Source organism: Bos indicus x Bos taurus, chromosome 11, assembly GCF_003369695.1.
Source record: "Bos indicus x Bos taurus breed Angus x Brahman F1 hybrid chromosome 11, Bos_hybrid_MaternalHap_v2.0, whole genome shotgun sequence".
Classification (NCBI taxonomy): Eukaryota; Metazoa; Chordata; class Mammalia; order Artiodactyla; family Bovidae; genus Bos; species Bos indicus x Bos taurus.
This window is the reverse complement of record NC_040086.1, coordinates 44,150,702-44,169,425: the sequence shown is the minus strand read 5'-3', so window position 1 is coordinate 44,169,425 and position 18,724 is coordinate 44,150,702. Positions and strand designations below refer to the sequence as shown.

The 18,724-nt window shown below is 51.5% G+C and overlaps 1 protein-coding gene and 1 long non-coding RNA gene across 4 annotated transcripts in view; one reads left to right on the top strand and one right to left on the bottom strand.

Moving 5' to 3' along the window:
- The window catches only part of SH3RF3 (SH3 domain containing ring finger 3), a 161,645-nt gene that overhangs the window by 11,906 nt on the left and 131,015 nt on the right, over nucleotides 1–18,724 (top strand). The gene's annotated exons all lie outside the window — the stretch shown is intronic.
- On the bottom strand, nucleotides 13,070–17,372 carry LOC113901245. The gene is made up of 2 exons (XR_003513372.1): nucleotides 17,059–17,372; nucleotides 13,070–16,588 (listed from the first exon to the last, which is right to left on the bottom strand). It is a non-coding gene; the product is annotated as an uncharacterized LOC113901245 (long non-coding RNA).

Genomic DNA, 18,724 nt, shown 5'->3' with positions numbered 1-18,724 from the left:
TTCATGACCTGAAACTCAGATTTTTGCCTTTTCTGGTTTGCACTGTGTATTATCAGATTTCTATATCAGGCTGTGAGGACTTAGTTCAATTCAGTTCAGTTGCTCAGTCATGTCCGACTCTTTGCGACCCCATGAATTGCAGCACGCCACGCCTCCCTGTCCATCACCAACTCCCAGAGTTTACCCAAACTCATGTCCATTGAGTTGGTGAGGCCATCCAACCATGTCATCCTCTGCCGTCCCCTTCTCCTCCTGCCCTCAATATTTCTCAGCATCAGGGTCTTTTCCAGTGAGTCAGCTCTTCGTGTCAGGTAGCTAAAGTATTGGAGTTTCAGCTTCAACATCAGTCCTTCCAATGAACATCCAGGACTGATCTCCTTTAGGATGGACTGGTTGGATCTCCTTGCAGTCCAAGGGACTCTCAAGAGTCTTCTCCAACACCACAGTTCAAAAGCATCAATTCTTTGGTGCTCAGCTTTCTTTATAGTCCAACTTTCACATCCATATGTGACTACTGGAAAAACCATAGCCTTGACTAGATGGACCTGTGTTGACAAAGTAATGTCTCTGCTTTTGAATATGCTATCTAGGTTGGTCATAACTTTCCTTCCAAGGAGGAAGCGTCTTTTAATTTCATGGCTGCAGTCACCATCTGCAGTGATTTTGGAGCCCCCAAAAATAAGGTCAGCCACTGTTTCCAGTGTTTCCCCATCTATTTGCCATGAAGTGACGTGCCCAGATGCCATAATCTTAGTTTTCTGAATGTTGAGCTTTAAGCCAACTTTTTCACTCTCCTCTTTCACTTTCATCAAGAGGCTCTTTAGTTCTTCACTTTCTGCCATAAGTGTGGTGTTATCTGCATATCTGAGGTTATTGATATTTCTCCCAGCAATCTTGATTCCAGCTTGTGCTTCTTCCAGCCCAGTGTTTCTCATGATGTACTCTGCATATTAAGTTAAATAAGCAGGGTGACAATATACATCCTTGACGTACTCTTTTTCCATGATTTAATGAAGAGTTAGCATTTCATTGGAAATTCAGTTCCTGGGTTCCGGCTGGAGTGGGCTTGGGCAGGGACTGGGTGTCCTGTGGTGTCCTTCGTAGTTGGTCGGCAGCCCCACACCCTGTTGACTAAGGTGAACGATTGTAGCATTTGAAGTTGTGTCTCTACTTTGATGACACATCTTTTGCTACTTAGGATTTATTTCAAGCAGAGTGTTGGGTCTGTGATTTAATTCTGAGTTATAACATTGAGCTTCAATATAGCTTCCATGTAACAGTGCACATATAATACACACTGTGTAAGAGTACACATGTAATGGCACCCGTGGAAGAGCACACATATAAGTGCATATGTAATGGTGTACATGTAAGAGTACAAATGTAACACACATGTAAGAGTACACGTGTAACACATGTGTAAGGGTGCACATGTAACAGGACGTGTGTGTGGGCGTACATGTAACAGTGCACATGTAATGGTGCACGTGTAAAGACACACATGGAAGAGTGCATGTGTAAGAGTTCATGTGTAATGGCTCACATGTAAGAGCACACATGTAACGGTACACGTGTAAGAGCATACATGTAACAGCACACGTGTAAGAGTACACATGTAATGGTGCATGGGTAAGGGCACAGATATAATGGCACACATGTAACAGTGCATGTGTAAGAGTGGACGTTTAATGGCACATGTGTAAAAATGCACATGTAATGGTGCATGTGTAATGGAGCATGAGCAAGGGTGCCTGTGTAAGAGTGCATGTGTAATGCTGCACATGTGATGACACACGTGTAAGGGTGCACATGTAAGGGTGCACATGTAACAGTGCATAGGCCCAGGTGTGTAACTGATGCAACATAGACACACCCTCACCCCAGACTGCGAGACTATCTTAACTCCCAGTGTCTCTGTTCACTGTGTTCACTGCACCAAGAATGTTGGGTTGATTTAGCTTTTCTTGGTGACTGGGGGTCACTCATGGCAGTTCCTGAGCTGTCCCCTGAGTCAGGGATGCCCTGGGGGCCCCTGGGGGCTCCTGTGCTTCTGTATGAAATGCCCCAGGTTGGCAAAAGCAGGGCCTCCCCTCTTTGCTGTCACTTTAGTGATTGCTGGCTTCGAGCTGTCCTCTCTGCTCCTACAGCTAATTTGCAGTCACCTTTTGCAGATGGAGCCCACTGAGGGTGTTGCTGGGCTTGGTAACACTCTGGAGCTGTGGGTGGAAGGTCCGACAAGTCTCACCATGGCCAAGGGCGAGTATGTATTTCCAACTTGTTGGTGGCTCCCAAGCCAGGTGCTGACACTGCCGTGCTCCATCCAACGTGAGGATCTCATAGGGGAGCAGGTGACCCGAGGTACTTGTTTGGGGACTTTCAGGTGATTCTGGGCAGCGTCCCTGAGTGTGAACACAAAGTTGTAATTTTTACGTTTTTAGAAAAGTGATGTGAGGGGTTGTGTAACTTTCCATGACGATGGGAAGTTACCAACCAGTTGCTCCTGATTTGGTAGTTCCACTGTGAGTTCTTTTCAGTTTAAATACTCTCTTGTTTGAAGATTTCCGAGTAAAGGTAACAAAGGCCAATTTCTCCCTGAAATAGCACAGGGATTATACATTCCATCAGCTTGCTCCCTGTGGAAAGAGTCTGCAGCTCTGACCTGGAGGGCTCCGGCGTGTCTTTGGTGAATGTAGGGTTTCCTGTGATGTGCCTGGCATGTTCTCATCCACTGGGATGAAAGCCCAGGGGCTGTGATAGTGACTGAGGATCTTCACATAAGTCACTCTGACCTACTTCATGCTCTGGGTCCCTATCCTGTGCCACCCACAGACCCCTTTTCCTGGGAGTCCCAGGTCTGGGCTGACTCCCAAGCTGGGCTTGGGCAGCTGGTGACCGTGGGAGTTTGGGTTGTTCAGGCTCTGAGCCCCACTCTTGCCCTGTCATTCAAGGCAGCTTCTCCTCCCGGCAGTTGCTGCTCCCACAGGTGTGTGGGTCCAGAGGCAGTGCCGTGCACCTGATGCGAAGGTGGGCAGGGAGGCTGCCGCTGCAGCCACTGGGGGTGATGAGACTAAGTCTGCTGAGGTTGTGTGGGTAAGTCCAGGCCACCTGGTGGGCTTTGCATGTGAGAGTTGAGGGTGGATCCTTTTGAAAACATGTAGATCCCCCAGTGAGGAGGGGCGTCTATCTCTCTGGCCGTGGACCTGCCAGTCCAGGAGCAAGGGCCTGTCTTGACCCCCAGGGCCGCCTGGTGAGAGGCCATCAGCGTAGTCAGCCTTCCTCTTGGGTGGGAGTCTCTGCCTTCCTAGGGGAAACCATGTGGTGTCAGGACACAGCGCGAATGGTATTTGCACACAAATGACTGTGCCCTGATGGGCTCCCCTCCTCCAGCTTCCTCACCTCCCAGAAGGGTCCACAGGGTCTGGGCGGTTCTTCTTCAGTCACTGAGGGCAGCTTCTCAACGCCTCTGGGCCAGCGAGTCCTGGGAAGGGCTAGCTTTTTGCATGGAGCAGCCCTGCCAGATCTAATGACCTGAGCTTGACTTCACTGGGGTGAGAGCCCACCGTGGGATGATTCTATATCCATCGGAGAGTTAAGCATGGCTGGGATGTATGTGTGTGACCAGGAGGAGGGGAGCCGCTTTTGCTAAGTTCAGAGCGCCTCCCCATGAATTCCAGGATTTCAGGACGGCTCCCCTGCCCTTGCTGTGAAGGTGTAAGTGATAGTGGTGTGATGGCAGTGATGGGGCTAATGGGGGTGATGGAGGTGATGGGGCTGATGGGGGTGATGGAGGTGATGGGGCTGATGGGGGTGATGGAGGTGATGGAGCTGATGGGGGTGATGGAGGTGATGGAGCTGATGGGGGTGATGGAGGTGATGGGGCTGATGATGGTGAGGGAGGTGATGGTGGTGGTGGCAGTGGGGTCCCTGCAGTGGAGGAGCTTTGGAGGCCTGTGATCCCCTGGGTGCCAACTTGTTCAGAGGTCCACTTGCTGTTCTGCTTCTCTGGGCAGAGCAGATCCTGGCATAAATCACCTTGTGCTCGAACATGGTGGGGGCATCACTGTTTCCTGGACTTTTAATTTTCCTGGGGTCCTTAACTTAGGGATGCTAATACATGAATTGAGGTGAAAGAAACATCAGCTCCTGTTTCCCTAATGACACAGAACTTAGCCTTCATCTTCTACTGCCCGAAGCCCTTACAGTTCTGATGGCATTTTGGCCAAAAGACATCATTAAAAGTATAGTTCTTATGCCTTTAAAAGCTTCCTTAGGGTGGAGGAGGTATGGTGTGTGGTCCCGTGTCCATGGGGAAGTAGGGTCCCTGAAGAGCCCTGGGACCCCAGGTGTCTCACATCTGCTGTCCCGCTCTTCCTGCCTTTCCTGTGGCCACAGGGCCATATTTTCTGAGAGTTGGTCCATCCTGCAGCGGGACGTTCATTCAGCAGTTATCTGGGGCAGAGATGGGGAGCCCCAGGGTCTCAGGGTCAGTCCCTAGGCAGATTTCCAAGCTGGAGACATACGATCTTTTCCTCAGTTCAGGGGAAGCGATGGGCTCAGGGTTCAGTGACTCCCAGGTAAACAGGACGACTTGCCAAGTCTAGGAGCCTGGGGAGGGGGGCGTGGCTGGACCTGGGTGGGGCTGCAGCAGAGTGGGTCCTAGCAAGGCGAGGCGGGGCTGGGGGGGTTAGTTTATGGACACCCTGCTTGCTTTTTGACTTTTCTTTTCCTGAATAATTTGCAGAACTTAAGCAGCTCACCAGGTTTTTGTTGGTTGCCAGCGTCTGTCTGGTCGACTGTCCTTTTGTCTCCTCACCATATCTGTGTCTTGTCTGCAGTCTGCTTAGAGTTCAGGGGTTTTGTCGTCTTCAAGCAGAATGGTGAGCTCTGCTGTCAGTTCCTCTCGTGGGCTGAGGCAATGAGCTCTCCCGTGCCCTGAGCCCTGCTCCTTCTCTCTGTCCTTCTCAGAAGGACGCTGGGGGCCTGGGCACACAGCTGTGTCAGGACCCTCCTGCCTGAGGGGGGACAGTAAGTTCATCTGGACATAGAGCAGCTGTGCCGGTCCCTCCTCATCGTCTGTTGTCCGGGAGACGCTTGCTCTGGGAGTTTGGTCCCGTGATGCAGCCTGGAGGCCCCACCCCTCGGTGCCCTCCAAGCCCCTGCTCTGTGTCCCAGACGGTCCTTCGGGGCCTGTGGGGTCCTAACTCACTCCAGACTGGGAGAAGGGCTGCATCTCTTTCACAGACGGAAGACCTGTTCATGTTTCATGTGGATTTGTTTGTGAAAATCTCACTTCGTGTTCCATTAAGTACACAAATGTGCAGAGAACTGAACCATAGCTACCTCCTTTGTGGTAAAACTCAATCATTTTCTGAGTGACTTTGAGCTGACTTGTCCATTTCCCAGTCAAAGCCACTTCCATTGAAATGACCCCAAGGCAGGGGGCTTGGAGAGCATTTCTTCCTCTTGGAACCCTCTGCACAGGATGGTTGATGAGGAGCTGGCCATTTGTACCTCCAGTAGGTCCTCGGGGGGGCGGGTCTTCAGTCACAGATGACTGAATCATGTTTGAGCAAACAAAGTGAGCTCTTAGCCCCCCTTAACAACAGCTCAGAGAGCAGCAAATCCGAAATCTTAGGTCTTTGCTTTGGCGTAAAAGTGAGCTGTGTGCTTCCCTCATGGTCCAGTGGTTAAAAATCCACCTGGCAATGGGGGGGACACGTGTTCAATCCCTGGTTTGGGAAGATCCCACAACTACTGAGTTTGCTTGCCTGGAGCCTATGCTCTGCAACAAGAGAAGCCACCTCAGGGAGAAGCCTGTGAACCACAACGAAGAGTAGCCCCTGCTCACCCCAGCTGGAGAAAAGCCGTAACAAAGACCCAGCTCAGCCAAAATAAATAAAATACATCTTCAAAAAAAAAAAAAAGTAAGCTCTGAGCAGAACCTTTATTTTTAAGGATAAAGAATCAGTAAAAGGAAAAGTTACTTTCCCTAGGGGATTTTTCTAGGTGGGTGAACTTAAAATTAAATGAGTAGTTTTTAACACTGTGACCTTAATAGAAAATAATTCATTTTTCACCAACTTTAAGCTGTCATTCCAACAGATTAGTTTTTAACACGCATTTTAGTTTTGCATTTTAATTATTTATGGGATAAGTGCTGATTTATTTTTCCTGAGAGTCCTTTGAACATTTTATGGTGATACTTCACTTATCAGGATCACTCACATTGAAGCACATCAAAGAGCCAAGCAAGCAGGTGTCCACCTGACCCTCTGTTTATATCCATGAGACTTTCTTGGTGTCCCTCTGGGGCTTGTCTCCTCTTGGTTAACATACTGGGAGAATTCACTGAGTCAACCTGCATTCATGCCTGCTCTTTTCTTGGCACAGTGCTAGGTGCTGAGAATTCAAAGGATAATAACCAACATATAGCCTGCTGCTGCTGCTGCTGCTGCTAAGTTGCTTCAGTCGTGTCCGACTCTGTGCGACCCCATAGACGGCAGCCCACCAGGCTCCCCCATTCCTGGGATTCTCCAGGCAAGAACACTGGAGTGGGTTAATATTTCCTCCTCCAATGCATGAAAGTGAAAAGTGAAAGTGAAGTCGCCCAGTCGTGTCCGACTCTTAGCGACCCCGTGGACTGCAGCCTACCAGGCTCCTCTGTCCATGGGATTTTCCAGGCAAGAGTACTGGAGTGGGGTGCCATCACCTTCTCCGAACATACAGCCTAGTGATGGAAAAACAGTCTGTACCATAATCATTTTGTGAAGTGTTAGTCGCTCAGTTGTGTTGGACTCTGTGACCCCATGGACTTTAGTTCATCAGGCTCTTCTGTCTGTGGGATTCTCCAGGCAAGAATACTGGAGTGGTTAGAGCCATTCCTTTCTCCAGGGAATCTTCTGGACCCAGAGATCAAACCCAGGTCTCCTGTATTGCAGGCAGATTCTTTACCATCTGAGCTACCAGGGAAGCCTGTTATTTTGTAAAGCTTGAGTTAAATGGTAATTGTAGACATTCAAAACATGTAAAAATGCAGAGAAGGAAGTCAGTCAGTTGAAAGATCATGTCAGAGAGGGCTGGATGGAGGGCTTTGAAAGATGATGGATGAATAGCGATGAGAGAGATTGTCCAGTTGGAAGGACGCTGCCTGTCCTGGAGACCAACAGTTGTCATGATTTCTGGGTAGATGTGTAAGGGCCACGGAGGCAGGAAAAAGGGCAGTTATGTGGGTAGAAGCCAGGCTCAGCCCTGAACCTGAGTTCACAAGAGCCGGGGCATCGCTGGATGCTTTCAGCAGAGATGACGCTGTTTAGGGGAGAGGGACTGCTGTGTGTAGAGGTGGGGACATAGTCCTCAGGTGAGGCCGGTCAAAGACCACACATGGAGGAGGCTCTGGATTCTAGATGAGCTGTGACTGCCCCCTGAGGCCATGGAGGGAGGATGAGAAGATGACCGAGGAGCAGACCAAAGGGCTGAGGAGGAGCCCTGCCCCGGGGCTAGGCAGTCAGGCTTCTCCCAGCTTTTCACCCACTAGCCCTGTGACCCGAGGGCGGTTACTTTTCACTGTTCCCAAATCTGAAGCAATGCACTGTGTCACCTGGGCGTGGGGCCCGGCTGGCCAGTGAGACACACCCAACCCCCTTTCTTCTCATCTGTTAGAACAGGAGTGGTGGCCCCTTGGCAGGGCTGTTCGACAGGCAGGTTAAGTGCCACCTGGGGCTGGTGCACAGAAAGGGACGAGTGGCTTTCTTTCACTTCTATAAAGATGTTCGTGGTGGGACCCATGGGTGTCACCAACCAGGCAGGAACAATGGATATGAAGTGGTTTGGGGCAGGGGTTTCTTACCTTGAGACTGTGGCTCCCAAGAGGGTCTGAGGATGGACTTTGGAGCCCTGTGACCCTGGGGACCGTAAGTGCTTTCTCATGGAGATTCTGTTTTCCTGGGGACTGTGGCTGTCAGATTCTCATGGCGGTAGGGGTAGGGGCATGACCCCACCAGGCTGGAGCTGTGATCTGGAGCAAACAGGGGTCCTGAGGTGTGTAAGGTGGACCCGGTGCCAGGCGGCCTGGGTGTCCCAACCACGCTGAGATCCTGATCTTTAAAGGAGCCTGAAAACTCTCAAAGTGACTCAGGCTAGGAATGCTCAGAGGAAAATCACAGGAGTTGTTCCACTTGATCCTCCGGTAGATTTTGATGTAAGGAGTATCAAAGCCTATTAGACAAGGCAGTTCTTCTGATTTATTTTGGCTGACTGCCTGATGGCATGTGGGTCACCATGTAGTAAGCTTGTTTGTTTAATCTGTCCTTCTCCTTTGAGATAAGATTTCTGTCCTAAATTGGAAGTTTCTAGGGAGCAGGAGCCTCATTTGATTGGTCTTTCTATCTCCCAAAGCATCTAAGTTGCTCGGGAAGCCAGCAGACCTAACAACCCAAGTCTTTTCTCCTAGTTGTTCAAGCACGTTTCAATGTTAAGATATAAGCAAAACAAACAAGCACATGTTCTAAAACCAAAACACTTTCCCTTCCTACGTCTAAACCCCATCTGTCCTGTTACACTAACCACAGTTGAAAATATTTGAAAAAGTTACAGAAAGTTTCAAACAGCAAAACTTGAATTTGCCGCCTCAGCAACTATTTGCATAGCATTTATGCTGTCTGAGGTATTCTCAGTCACCTGGAGATGACCTCTAGTCTGCCGAGGATGAGAGTAGGCTGCGTGCACCATTTTGTACAGAGGACTTGAGCTGCTGGAGTTAGATATCCTCAGGGTGCTGGAACCAGTCCCATGGGTACCCAGGTGGTGCAGAGAAGAAGCCAATTCTGACTCGATGTTGAAAACTGTTTCTTTGACTCACTTTTAATTCCTCTTGTTATTATAATCATACCAATGGCTTCCTTAAAAGGACTCTGCCCCTCTGACAGCTGAAGACAAGCATCCTGGGTCCCTGACTTCCCAGAGTCCTGGTCCCTGAGCTGGCATTAAACTAAAGTCCTTTTGTTCAGAACCCTGTCCACCTGTAGATCGCAGGAAGGAAGAAATAAACACATCCCCTGCTGGAGGCTTGCCATTCTAGATGTTTGCAAGATTAATTGGCTTTTTACTTTGCTTCCTTACCTTCCCCACCTCCATCTCTGATTTACAAAAGAACCTGCCATCCAGACCCCATAAGATGGTTATTTAGAAGAGGCGCTAGCCTGCCATCTTCTCAGTCAGCTGGCTTTCCAATAAAGTTGTTTTCCTTGCCTCAACGCCTCGTCTCTGGGATCCATTGGCCTGTCGTGCCGTGAGCAGAGCAAGCTTAGACTTGGTAACACAGGGACAACCGTATCACGTTGACTTTTGGGCCCTAAGTCTTTGACCTCAAATGTGCTGTTTGAAAATCGATCCCTGGTAGTTGAATGAAGCAGACAGTGGCTTGGCCCGCTCTCCCTCCTGGAATTCACTTCGTTAAAAATCTTGTGTCACTCACTTAAATCTAATTAACATATTTAATTGGCATGTTGTGTAGTTCTGGAAGCTGCTTATTAGATTTCATAGGTGTCTCTGGCAGCACAAAATGTTAAATGAGCAAAATAATTGTGTTACAGTGAAATGAATATAAATTAATAAATGAGCTAAATGATGACTTCATGGAAAGTCCTGAGAACTTTGGGTTTAGGGTTATCTTCTCAGCATAAGATATGAAAATTGACTTTTTATGTGTATATGGAGGTTTTGGAGGAAAGAAATGTGCTTTTTATTTTAGATGGTGAAAATCTTGGGTGTATGCATGTGGTTTTAACCAGAGTGAACATCTGTAAGGAGAGTGGGCTGGTGTCCTTTGAGACTGGACGAGCCTGGAGTTGGCTGGGGTAGTGGCAGGAGAGCCGGGCTGTGGGGCGTCTCTGAGCAGGGAGGTGACGTCCCACCGCAGCTCTGGGGAGAGTGAGGGTCTACTGCCCTCTCTGATTCTGGACATGGTGCGGGGGAGCAAGAGGATGATATGAGAAGAGTGGTCCAGAGACTCGGAGCTCCTGGGGCAGCAGGTGAAGACGAGCATCCCGGGTCCCTGACCTCCCCAAGTCCTGGTCCCCGAGCTGGCATCCCAGGGCTCTTAGCCTCCAGCCCAGAGCCCTTCTGGCTGAGCCACCCTGCCTGCCACCCTCGAAGTGTTCCTTGTGGGAAGAAAATCGAGGGGCCAGAAAACCCCAGGGCTGTTAAACAGGGGCTGGCTTGTCCTGGTTCTTTAAAGGCTCTTGTGGTTGCAACAAACAAACCCACTCAGACCCATCAGGTGGTGGGCATTTGTTGAAGGTTCCCCCGCCTGGGGACCCAGCTGAACATGGGGTGCAGGAGGCAGGAGCCCAGCAAGAGGCCGACCCAGGGGGTGGCTGCCCTGCGGTTGTGTGCCCACCTACCAGCTTCTCTCGCTAGACATTCTCCTGCTGACCTCAGCCCAGGTTTGTCTACACCCTCCTCCCCCAACTCAGTCTCTGCTCCTCCCGCTCAGGCCGCCTCTCCTGCCTGAGCAGCTGGTGTCCTGAACCCAGATCCCAAAACAGACCGTCATAATGGCTGGGAAAGCTCTGATTCTGAAAATGCTCCCCCGGCCCCCAACATGTCCCTACCTGGAGGATGTGGTCCTTACAGAAGCTCTGCCAGGTTAGGAATAGTTTTTCCATGTTTTAGACATGGAGGTAAGGCCCAGAAAGGGCAGGTTACTGGTTCAAGGTCACGCAACTCATAGGACACAGGCTGTCAGTGTCTCGTCTCTGAGGCCTCGTCCTGGGGGTTGAGCTCTCAAGTAACCCCGCCCCCTGTCACTGGCTGGGGATGGGCTCCTTAGCACGTCAGCCCCTCCTTTCTCACCTGTAACCAGATACACAGCAGTCGTGGATGGGTTAATGCTTGGTTGTGTTAACCCGTGCGTGCTGGCTGCCTGATCTCTGGTGGATGCGATGTTGTGTCCCACCCAGGGCACTGCTGGCTGAGCATGGTATCTGGGCAGGTTCACGTCCCCCTCCAGGTGGTCACTCGCTTGGGAGTCCTGGGGGACTTATGGTCAAATCATCCTTAGCAGGTTCTCTCTCCCATCTCCTAAAGAGCAGGTCCAGACCCTGTTCATCAGAGTGACCCCTGATTAGGGTGGACACGGGGAGTGTGGCCAGTTCAGGTACAGGGGTGGGGGTGGGGTGCTGGTGTCCTGCTGTCTTGCTGTCCCTGCTGCTGCCCAGGCTCCACTCGGGATCACTCAGCCTTCCTACAAGAGTGTGTCCCCCCAGGCCCCCTGCTCAGGGGTTCCTTCTCCTCCGCCTGAGGCAGCCCTCTCTCCAGTCCTCCATCTGAGGTGGGCGGAGCCACCGGCCAGAGTTTGGGGGGCAGGGGCCGTGCCACCTTTAAGAACATGTTTGCCCATTGGGGCAGCTGAGCTCCAGTGGGACACCCAGCAAAGGTCCTGGGAGACGGGGCCTCATCAGCCATGAAAAGTATCCATGTTTCCCTTTATTCCCGGGCGCCCTGACGGCATCACACCCAGGTCCTGGCTTCAGGGCCCATCTGCTGTCCTCTTAGTGTGGCTCTGAGTCACTTGCAGGGTGATCACAGGTCACCGGGTAGGTCCTGTGCCCTAGTGGACCCTGCGTTGCATCTGGAATGTTCTCCCAAGACTGCTGTGGGTCTGAAGGGCTATTGCTGTTCTGTGTATCGACCAGAATCACGTGGCAGGGATGTGTCGTCAGGTAAATGGTACTTCTGAATCGATGTGGATAAAATCCCCTGTAAGACAAGTTCAATGTGTGTGCATTTATTTAAACAATAAAAAATTGGATTGTTAGAGCTTCAGCAGAGAGTGAAGGCAGCCGCATTTGTTCTTTGGGAACTTGTTTTAAATCCTTGTCTGAAGAGGCAGTTGATCTAACAGAGAGAGGAGGACGTCTGTCTTCCTGGAGAGACAGAGCAGTGCTGAGACCTGCTGATGCCCCAGGCCAGCAGGTCTCTGGGTGTTAGTGGGGGGTCCCCACCATGGACAGGACACCCCGGTTCACCTCGGCTCTAGTTCATTGCTTTAGGGGGAGAAGATGTGCTGGGGACAGGAGGTGGGAGCTTCCTGCGTTTCAGACACGAGGCTTGTCCAGGGGTGACACATGAGCCTAGCTGTTACAGGAGTTCATCTTTGGTTGAGCTTCTGATCTTCTGTGTCTCAGCAGGAGATAGGGTGGTGTCCCTGGCATTACAGGGTCCCAGTGTGGACACAGATGCCCCCTGGTGTGGACGCGGATGGCCGCCCTTGGGTTCCTGAGGACATCAAGGCTGGACGGCAGGTGACACGTGGTGTCCAGGGACTCAGCCGCCCTTGGCTTCCTGAAGAGGGAAGTTCACTCTGGTCCTGGCTGCCTGGGGGGCACTTCCTCACAGGGTGCTTCCTTCTGCTTCAGATTTTCTCCAGCACTGGTGGGGCTGCTGTCTGGTGGCTTCTGAGACTTTCTGAGAGGCCCTGTTGCAAAAGCAAAACATTACAATCTGGTTATTTATTGACGTCCATGAACACAATGAAAAACGGTGCTGGCATTCCAGGCTGCTCCTCCAAGTGCCACTGAGAGGGAGAAAGTGTTTGCTTTTCTGGGGCATTTATAGCAGCTGGCATTTATTCTAGCACTTTTTGTATTTAATAAAAGAATCCAAAAATACATTTGAAGTGCTCGTTTCAGTCTGAAGACTAGAGGCTTCTTCTGAGGGGAGGAGGCAGCCCCCCAGCAGTACATCCAGCTTTCCAGGGCCTTGGGAGGAATGTCGGGGTCACCCCGAGCTCCAGCCCAAGCCCGGGCTCCCAGGAGCCTGTGACTTCACTGAGGGTTGAGTTTCTTCTAGGTGAAAAACAGTCTGTGCCCCACAGTGACAGCGAGGCCTTGGGTGTCCTGAGGGTACCTGGTGTGGGGCCCAGTTCGGGGGGGACTCTGGCTGCACCCCTACATCGACCACCAGGGTCATGTGCCTTGTGGCCTGATGGGTGGGGGTTACCTGCTGGACACCCCCTCCCTCTGACTTTCTGTGTTGCCCTCCTGGGGAGAAATGACCATCACAACCACACTTTCTCTACAGTTTTATTCAGCGAAATAAAAAAGGCTATTATTTACATCAGTGTTCTACATTTTTCATACTCTCCCACCAAATGATTTTCTAGTGAATCACAAATATAGATCCTGGAAATGGATCAATTTGATGTCTTATTATTAACCAAAGTTGACATTAAAAGCCCAGAGAATAGCTTTTATGTTTGCATCACTCCTGGCTACTTGTCCAGAGCATCCAGCAGTTCTGACCATCTCTTACAAGCCCCAGGGTGGCCCCACCCCACAGCACATGTCCAGGTGTGCCGGCTGCTGGTGGAACAGACTGCTGTATCAGGCACACTTGTGGTTGGTGGAAGGCAGGGGTCACGCCTTGCAGGCAGACTCAAGGGGTCAGGAACAGCCAGGGTTGTGGGTCTTTAACTGTCTGTCCACAAGGAGGGGGAGCTCTCAGGACTTTCTGACACTCTCATTGCTTTAAACCCTCCTGTAATTGGGTGATTTTGCCTACATGAGCTTTAACAAAAGCTACGATCTAGCTCTCTCCCTTGATTGCAATCAAATTGGAGTCTTATTTTTATAGGTTGTTGCTGACAGGTTGTAAACTTCCAAAATGTTGATTCTTCTCCTGTGGAATTTCAGGACACTGAGTGAGCAGACGGTTAATGAGACGACAAGTTCCCCGCCTCTCGTTGTACCTAATTATGTGGCCCTTGGGGCACACTTTTCTTATTGTTGCATTTCCACAGCCATGTGCATTTCAAGTCACCTGCAAACTGTTTAAAACCATTGACTGTGCCTGGTGTCCCTTCCTTTTCCAGTCAAACGGCCTGACACTCCTGGGATAGGAACACCAGTAGGTGCAACACACAAGGCTGAGGCTCAAATTAATCATTTTTAGGGGAATAATCAATTCAGGAAATATTTTATGAGACACGTGTGGTATGCAAAACACCGCGCTGTACACAATGAGAAAATGCAAGGTACTGTTTTCCCAGCTAGAAGCAAATATTTTTGCAGAGGAGATAACTCCAATTAATTTAAATAATTGCTTTATTACGGAGTCAGCAAATCTTTTCTGAGAAATATTTCAAGCTTTGCAGACACCAGTAATCTACCTGTGTTGTGGTAGCAGGCTGGTGGCCGAGGACAATATGCAGATGCAATTGGAGAGAGACAGGGAAGATTGCAGGTTGAGAGTCAAGGGGGGCCATGTAAGGCTGGTGGTGGGGGAGGCAGGGACAATGCCCTTGAGGGGGAGGTGGGCTTGGACACATGAGCCGGAGGAGGTTCCTGGCTGACACAGAGGGGAGGTGGTTGGAGACAGAGAGGGCATTTGCTAACCCGTTGAGAGTCCACGAGGACTCAAAGGCCCTGGGGACTCTGCTCAGGGCTGGGTTTTCTTGACTGCTGAGTCCTGTTTCAAGGAAAGTGGGATCATCAGCGAATCTGTGGGTTTGAGAGGGGCCCGCTTGCACCAGTGAGCTGTTTCTGGTCACCCTCAGCAGCCTGGCTTTGGGAGACCCTGTCCCATGGTGCTCTCTGGGTCTCCTCTGGCAGGGGGGCACTCTCCTTGTGTCATATGGCTGGACACGCAGGCCTTGCCCATGTTTTTACAGGCAGAAATGGTAATTGAGGACAATGCAGTCCAGATGGTGGAGGTGGTGTGGCAGGTGTAATGAGCCCCCTCATGGCCAGCTGTGTGGATGTCAGAGTGCTGGGGCCTCCGCTGCAGGGTCACCAGGCAAGGGGTGAACGCAGTAGCCAGGCTGGGGCTACCACAAATCATCTGGGTTATTCAGGCCAGACTTGTGGGCACCTTCGTTTCTTTGTTTTTGGCAGAAGATCCCTCTGCTTAACGGGGACACTTAAATGTGGTGTTTTTCTGGTCCATTGAGTAGGCCCAGCTCTTCTGACCTGGCCACCATTTTGGAGGAAGTGGTGACCTGGTCTGCCTTGCTTTCTTCCCCAAATGGGGAAACAGTGACAGTGGTCAGAACGAGCTGGTTTGCGGTCATGCCCCAGCTCCGTGGGGGCAGTCTGCAGATGGCAGTGACCTACATGGGCACCAGCCTCTTAGCTTCTTCTTGGTTGTGTCTCTTCCCAAAAAGGGGCTTGTCAAGTCACTCAGCCTCGTGGGGATGTTTGGGGAAACCACGGCTTACCAAAACCAGATTTATTTGAGGTGCTTGGGTACGGAAAGCAAGAGAGTTTTTAAAAAATCTCCTTTCTTGAGCAGCCATCATTTTCAAAATGCAGAGTGTTTATGGTATTTATTACTGTGGGAAAAGACTTTGATTATTAGGATTTAATTTTCATTAGCCTGCTGCGCTTTGTGCTGGTTTGGATGAAGGCACTTGAGTGCACATGTGGTCACTTCTGCAGCTGTCAGCATGGTCCTCAAGTCGGGTTTTATCCGAAAGTGGCAGGGGACAGTGGACGGGTCTGGGAGATGGCTCCGGCTTGCATTCCAGCTGCAGGGTGGGATTTCTATCCTGAGCGACAGTTTCAAGGCCTGACTTTTAGCTCTGGAGATGGGTTTGCATTCCTGGGACTCCAGGGCAGCCACCACAGTTGGTGGAGGTCCGAGCAGGGACCCAGGAGCTTCATCCTTGACAGAGGTGCTGGACTCACTCCAGGTCATGTGCGCATGTGTCCTGCTTCTATGAATTGCTAATTTATGACCTTCCTCTGAGAGATGCCACCTCAGCTGCAGCAGCCTTGTTATTTAAATTAAGGGCAGTTCAGACAGAGGGAGCGAGGTGAGCTCCTATGACCTGGTACCCAGCCTCCTGGCAGCAGCAATGCAGGTCTGCTAATGACCCAGGGGTCAACCTGGAGAGAAATCACTTAGCCTGGTTAAGAGGTGAGCGAGCAGAGAAATTGTGGAGAGAGATGTCTTAATAGTTCTAACAGTTGGGTTTGGGATCCCAGAGGGCACGCCAGAGGCATCACTGTAAAAGAAGTGGAATCAGAGTAGACAATTCGAGCTCCCGGAAGAGAAGCTGAGGGGACAAAAAGTACGTCCCCAGTCATTCCTCCTACATTTACTTTTTTTAACAGTTTTCTTGAGATAGAATTAACATTCCCTACAATTCACACAGGGGCTTCTAGTTCACGCAGGCGTGTGAGAGCAGCACATAGTCATCATTGAGAAGTTTCCGTCACCCTGAAACAGTCTTCCACTTCCTTCCCCCCACCTCCGGAGCCCCCACTGTTCTGCTTCCTGTGTCTAGGTTTCCCGTTTCTGGGTTTTCCTGTGCAGGGACCGTACAGTTAGTGACCTTCAGAGACAGACTTCTTTACTCAGATAAGGTTTTCCAGGCTCACCCATGGTAGCAGGAACTAGCATTCCAGTCCTTTTCGAGGCCGAGTATCATTCTGCTGTGTAGATAATACCCCGTTGAGTTTACCATCCCTGCTGATGGACCCTGGGGATGTTGCCACCTCTGCGTTTGCTTGTGATGATCGCACAGAAAGACCAGTCTGCACCGTCCATTCTGGAGTCCAAACCGTCCTTTTTCTCACATGAGAACTTCCTGGTGATTAAAGGGACAGTATTAGGTCAGACTAAGGGTCCGGCCAGTCTCGGGACTCTTCTGAGGTCTCTGGCCAGTAAGCAGGGATGGTCGTGCAGAGTCCAGGTGCCCCTGGAGGAGAGGAGGTCCCTACATGCAGCCTCCTCTGCCCGTGTGCACTCGGCGTGCAGGGTCTCCATGTCGGGACGTTCTGGTAAATGTCCCTGGGCTCTGGGTTTGTGGGCGGGGGCTGTGGCTGGGCTGCGTTGAGCCCCCTGCCCACACCAGCCCTCCCAGGAGTTCCAGTGTCAGGTCAGTTCTGACCTACCCAGGGACCCTCGCTCTCCCACCCACAGGAGGGCTTCCTAGGCTCAGGATGGGGCCACGTGTGCCGTCCACCTGCCCCCACATGCCATCCCCTCCTGCCCCTGTGTGCTGTCCCCTCCTGCCGCCCATGCCCCAGTGGCCCATCCTGCCCCATCCAGGCTCACCTCCCTGCCTCTGGCTGACGACTGGGCAGGTACCTGGTGTCCTCCGAGCCCCGGGTGGGTGATCAGGGAGCAGCGGAGACAGAGGGCTTGCCCACTCTGTCTGCATCCAGGCGACCTGGCCTGCAGACAAGTGTCTGCTGCTTATTCCGAGGCCCAGGCACGTTCCCGCCTGCCCCCTCCCAGCGGGGCATGGCAGGAGCTGTTGTACGTGGGAGCCCACGTTCCCTGGAGGCTGCTTAATTCAGTCCCCGTTTGCACCTCTCCTGGCGCACACGGCGGTTTCTCCCTCATTGGAGCTATTTTTGGGTCCTTTTCTGGAAGACGAGTCTTTCCCCGCAGGCAGCCTCTGACCATGCCAGATGGCTCTGTGGTGTTTTATTTTTCTGAGCACTTTCTATTCCTGGTTTCGTAGGTACTCAGTTAACCCAGAATTCTGATAAGGTGTTTAAAATAGCCTTTGGACTCCTGTGAGCTGTTGGACTTCTAAAGTTACTCTTCTGCTTTTTGTCACCACTCGACTCTGGGGCCGAGGCAGGTAATTGGATGTTTCTCCGTTCCCTCCTCTGGGTGTCCTGTTGCCCATGCCTGCCCTGCAGTGAGCAGGGCGGCAGCGTGACCAGCTCTTATGGAAGATTCCAGGGAAGTGTGTTTGCTGATCCCGAGGCATGTGCTTTTTAAAAGCAGGAATCCCCGTATGTTAGCAGTGGACAGTAGACCTCTTTGGTCGTCTTGTTCTTAACTACTCAGAGGCCAAGCGGGGTTGGGTTGCTCCAGGTCATGAGCTGGTTCTCTGAAATCCTGTCCACCCTCGGGGCATGTCAGGTGGCCTCTGGGGTGGTTACTCCCTGGGCCCATCACAGGCCACCTCTGAGGGAGTGGAGGCTGACCTCGGTCTGTGGGTGCGTCCCCCTGCCCTGTCCTGGCTTACCCTGAGGAAAGGCCTCCTTCCTGCCTTTGCACAAAGACCCTGACTTGTTTCCACAGAGTCCCACAGACAGTGGACCGGCCCAGGCTGGCAGTCTGAGCTGGGACTCGTCTAGTGTGAGCTGCCCTATCAGTGGACCTTCAGGGCATGTGGGGTCAGCTCCCTGCAGGAGTGTGGCCCTGAGAAGGTCCCTTAGAGGCTCCTTCCAGACGTCGGGATGGTTACTTTCAGGAACTTCGGGGACTGTGAGTGACCTGATGGTGTGGATTGCAAATAAAAAATAGAGTAGGACACACCCGCAGTCTCGCCCTGTGAGATCACAGCTACAGTGTCATGTGTGTGGCAGTGAAATGTATGTCCCCAGAGAATAAATCCTTAATAGTACAAGACGGGGGTTACTTGAAGATCCAGCTGACAAGACTCAGAGCTGGGGATGGGGAGGGGCTGCCTCACAGAGTCTGGCAGTGTGTGTCCCCAGACTTTGTCAACGTCTGGAAGCAGCCTGGTGGTCCCAGCCCAGGACTTGTGGCCAGCCTCTGTGTGGGGAGCCGGGGGTGGGGCCAGGTGCTCGGCCAGGGCACAGAGTCCCCGAGGGAGGCAGGGGCCAACATCTGTCTCTGCGGAGATTGTGGTGCTGCCCTGTCAAGGGGCCAGTGGGGTATTACATGTGGCCTCCATGTTTTCTTAGGGCAGCCCTGGGGGTACTACCATTTCCAGTTTCCAGAAGGACAGAATGAAACC